Source organism: Myotis daubentonii, chromosome X, assembly GCF_963259705.1.
Source record: "Myotis daubentonii chromosome X, mMyoDau2.1, whole genome shotgun sequence".
NCBI classification, from domain to species: domain Eukaryota; kingdom Metazoa; phylum Chordata; class Mammalia; order Chiroptera; family Vespertilionidae; genus Myotis; species Myotis daubentonii.
This window is the reverse complement of record NC_081861.1, coordinates 40704185-40709499: the sequence shown is the minus strand read 5'-3', so window position 1 is coordinate 40709499 and position 5315 is coordinate 40704185.

Here is a 5315-nt window from a genome sequence, read left to right as displayed (position 1 = left end):
CTTCTCTCTGAAATCAATAAACATATATTTAAAAAATACAAAAAAGCTACAGCTAACATATTTGTTAAGAAATTCGAAGCTTTCCCACTAAGATCAGGAATACGTCAAGGATGCCCCCTCTTACCAGCTCTTTTCAACTTCATACTGGAAGTACTAGCTAATGCAATAAGACCAAAAAAAAAAAAAAGGGATAAAATGTATACAGATTGAATCTCTGCCCTTAAAACCCTTAGGAGGAGGACCCAGTGGGCTCCCCCCACCCCAGCACACCCGTGCCTTTTCCTTTCCCTTACCCTCTCCCCCCTCCACTCACCAGGCACTTTATCTTTTTTTTTTTTTTAAAGGTATATAGATTGAAAAGAAACAAAACTACCCTTATTTGCAAATGACATAAGTGTCTATGTCGAACATCTGAAAGAACTGATAAAAAGACTACTAGAACTAATAAGTGATTAAAGCAAGGTTGCAGGATACAAAGGTTAATATACATATGTCAATCAATTTCTTTTTTTTTCCTTTTATAACTTTTTTTTAGTTAAATCTTTATTGTTCAGATTATTACAGTTGTTCCTCTTCTTTCCCCCCCATAGCTCCCCTACACCCGGTTCCCACCCCACCCTCTGCCCTTCCCCCCCCCACACACACACACTGTCCTCATCCATAGGTGTACGATTTTTGTCCAGTCTCTTCCCGCATCCCCACACCACTTTCCCCCCGAGAATAGTCAGTCCACTCCCTTTCTATACCCCTGATTCTATTATATTCACCAGTTTATTCTGTTCATCAGATTATTTATTCACTTGATTTTTAGATTCACTTGTTGATAGATGTGTATTTGTTGTTCATAATTTGTATCTTTACCTTTTCTTCTTCTTCCTCTTCTTAAAGGATACCTTTCAACATTTCATATAATACTGGTTTGGTGGAAATGAACTCCTTTAGATTTTTCTTATCTGTGAAGCTCTTTATCTGACCTTCAATTCTGAATGATAGCTTTGCTGGGTAAATTAATCTTGGTTATAGGTTCTTGCTATTCATCACTTTGAATATTTCTTGCCACTCCCTTCTGGCCTGTATAGTTTCTGTTGAGAAATCAGCTGACAGTCATATGGGTACTCCCTTGTAGGTAACTGACTGTTTTTCTCTTGCTGCTTTTAAGATTCTCTCTTTGTCTTTTGCTATTGGCATTTTAATTATGATGTGTCTTGGTGTGGTCCTCTTTGGATTCCTTTTGTTTGGGGTTCTCTGCGCTTCCTGGACTTGTAAGTCTATTTCTTTCACCAGGTAGGGGAAGTTTTCTGTTGTTATTTCTTCAAATAGGTTTTCAATATCTTGCTCTCTCTTTTCTTCTGGCACCCCCATAATTCGGATGTTGGTACATTTGAAGTTGTCCCAGAGGCTCCTTACACTATCTTCATATTTTTGGATTCTTTTTTCTTTTTGTTTTTCTGGTTGGGTGTTTTTTGCTTCTTCATATTTCATATCTTTGACTTGATTCTTGTGATCCTCTAGTCTGCTGTTGGAACTCTGTATAATATTGTTTATTTTAGTCAATGTATGCTTAATTGTTAGTTGGTCTTTTTTCATAACCTCGAGGGTCTCACTAGATTTCTTGAGGGTCTCACTAAATTTATTGGTGGTTTCTAGAAAATTCTTGAGAAACCTTATAAGTGTGGTTGTGAACTCTATATCCAGTAGTTTGCTTTCCTCCATTTCTGTCATTTGTGACCTGTTTCTTTGTCTCTGCATTTTTTATGCTTCCCTGTGTTGATAGAGTGGCTTTCTGTGCTAGGTGTTCTATAGGGCCCAGTGGCTCAGCCTCCCCAATTACCTGAGGTGGACACTCTTGGTGCACCCCTTTGTGGGCTTTGTGCACAGTCTTGTTGTAGTTAAGCCTTGATTGTTGTTGGTATCACTGGGAAGAATTGGCCTCCAGGCCAATTGGCAGTGAGAATCGGCTGTGTCTGCAGTGGGAGAACTTCTGTGCTGGAGACACCCTACTGGGGCAAGACTTGCTTTAGTGGGGCTTTGGTGCTCACTGAGTCTGCCCCCTGAGTGTGCCCCTTATGGACCTGAGGAGTTGTAATCTGGATGGTCCCACTCTGGCCACTGGGTACACTGGCTCTTGGATCTCTAAGGAGGTGCTAATTTAGCCTCTGCCTGAGGCTACCCAGCAGGAGCTATGGAGAGATCTTCAGATTCCTCTTCTTTGTTTGGGGTTTGGAGGTGCCCAGGTGAGGCCCAGCTGTGAAGCAATGCAAGCTGCTGTGGGGCCTTGGGCCTTCTTTTGGAAGTTCTGGGTCTCTGACCCAGCTGCAGTTTGTTAGGTAATTTTCAGATTGCAAAGGGCCAGGCCTTTCATATGAAAAAGCCTCTGTGCACAGCTTGGGTGGGGCGGGGTCTTAGGGAATCAACAGGGCAGAGCAAGCAGCTATGGCTGCTCCTCAGTCCTACCCTAAGAGGCCCCGGGTCTCAGTGTCCCGGTAATCGCTGCAAGTACCTCTGAGAGAAAGCCACCCTTGAGTTCCGCCCGGTGCCAGACAGTCCAGTTTCTCCCCATATGAGTCTGGGTCCCCAGAGACTCGCCCAGAACTGGAGTTCAGAGCAGTCAGGAGCTTGAGACTCCCTCCTGATTGAAAAAAACAACCGTGTCCTCAGTTGCCAGCCCTTTCCATGTGCATCTCCGTACCTCTGCACTCTACTTCTGCACCTCCTCTGAGTCTCAGTGTGTTTTTCTCTTTCCTTCTAGTTGTAGAATTTCCACTCAGCCAGCCTTCCTGTGGTTCTGGATGATATCCATTTTGTCTTTTAGTTGTATTTTTGAAGTGGTTGTGAGAGGCAGTAATTTCCGGTGTTTACCTATGCCGCCATCTTGGTTTCCTATCAATCAATTTCTTATATATCATCAATGACCAGGTGGAATTTGAAATAAAAAACACAATAGCATTTATATTACACCCCCAAAAAATAAAATACTTAGCTATTAGCTGCATGACCTCAGGCATATTACTTACCTGCTCTGAGCCTCGGTTTCCACATCTCTCAGATGGAGGCAATAATGTCTTCTGGACCTCTTACATAGAGTTGCTGTATCTCCGAAGGGAGGCACTGTTGACTTAAAAGTATCTTAAGTGTTTAGGTCCCTGATCCTCAGAGCCATGGTCCTAGATGACCAGTGGACCTAAAAGCAAACAATGACCTGCAAAGCTTCCTATGGGAACTATGAGAAAGACTCTGGCACAGGTCATGTAGCTTTTTGTGCCTATTTGGCCCACTGGCCGGGTAAGGAATAGGCTCCTTTGATGAGTGCAAAATGATTTATTTATAAATAAATGAAAAGGTCCAAAGATCTTTTTTTTTTCTGATTTGGCCACTAATTGAGGCTTTTGGTAAGCCACTTAAGGTTCCCAGAGCCTTTGCATCCATAAAATAGTAACAATAACCCCCATCCTTCCTGGCTGACTGTATCACTATGAAGATCTGATGGAATAATGTGTGCATAACTATGTTTAATATTTCTAAAATCCTAACCTGAGGATATGTTTATTGGTTTAGAGAGAGGGAGAGAGGCAGGGAGAAAGAGAGGGGGAGAGAGAGAGAGAGAGAGAGAGAGAGAGAGAGAGAGAGATTAATTTGCTGTTCCACTTGTTTATGCATTCATTAGTTGATTCTTGTATGTGCCCTGACTGGGGATTTAACCAGCAACCTTGGTGCAAGGGGATGACACTCTAACTAACTGAGCTACCTGGCTAGGGCTAGAGTGCATGGGTTTTAAAAAGCCAGTCTATTGGGTAGCAACTCAGCTCTAGTGCCTGCTGGCTGTATGACTTTTGCAAATCACATACTTTCTGTAAACAAGTTTCCTCATTTGTAAGATAAAGAAGAAAACAAAATAGTACCTGCTTCATTCACAGTGCTGTTGGAATATTAAATGAGTTAATTTGTGTAAACACTGGGAACAGTTCCTGGCACTTAGTAAGTGCTTGATAAATGTTTGTTATTATTATTATTAGGTAGGGCAGTTGTATTATCACCATTTTAATCACGTGTGGAATTGGGACCAGAACTTAGACCCTTGTTCTAAGAAATGTCATTCTAGCCCTGGCCAATATAGCTCAGTTGGTTGGATGTTATCCTGTGCACCAAAAGGTTGCTGGTTCAATTCCCAGTTAGGGTACATACCCAGGTTGTGGGCTTGATCCCTGGTAGGGGGCATGCAGGAGGCAGCGTATCTATATTATGCTCTCATATCAATGCCTCTCTCTCTCTCTCTCTCTCTCTCTCTCTCTCTCTCTCTCTCTCTCTCTCTCCTCTTTCTCTCTCTCTCAAAATCAATAAAAATGTTTTTTAAAAAATGTTTAAAGTCATTCTGTAAAATGAAGGCACCCATAAGGAATTAATATCCAGAATATATAAGGAACTTCTACAAATCAAAAAACAAACAGTCCAACAAAAAAAATGGGCAAAGGACTTGAATAGACAGTTCTCTACAGAACACATACAAACGCACACAAAAAGATGCTCAACATGTCCTAGCTGGTTTTGCTCAGTGGATAGAGCGTTGGCATGTGGACTCAAGGGTCCCAGGTTTGACTGTAGTCAAGGGTACATGCCCAGGTTGTGGGTTCAATCCCCAGTAGGGGGTTGCAGAAGGCAGCCAATCAACGATTCTCTCTCATCCTTGATGTTTCTATCTCTCCCTCTCCTTTTCTCTCTGAAATCAATAAAAAATATTTTTTTAAAAAGATGCTCAAGCCCTGACCGGTTTGGCTCAGTGGATAGAGCGTCGGCCTGTGGACTGAAGGGTCCCAGGTTCGATTCCGGTCAAGGGCATGTGCCTTGGTTGCGGGCACATCCCCAGTGCGGGGTGTGCAGGAGGTGGCTGATCGATGTTTCTCTCTCGTCGATGTTTCTAGATCTCTGTCCCTCTCCCTTCCTCTCTGTGGAAAATCAATAAAATATATTTTTAAAAAAAGATGCTCAACATCACTAACTATTAGGGAAATGTAAATCAAAATAGCAATAAGATACCACTTCACACCCATAGGGACTATTATTATAAAAAATCAAAAATGCCCTGGCTAAGGTAGCTTAGTTGGTTGGAGCGTCATCCTGATGCACCAAAAGGTTTGGGGCTCGATTCCCAGTCAGGGCACAATCCTAGGATGTGGGTTCAATCCTCAGTTGGAGCACATAGGAGAGGAAACCGATCAATGTTTCTCACATCAGTGTTTCTCTCTCTCTCTCTCCCTTCCTCCCTCTCTAAATATCAATTTAAAAAAACATATCCTTGGGTGAGGATTTAAAAAATAAAA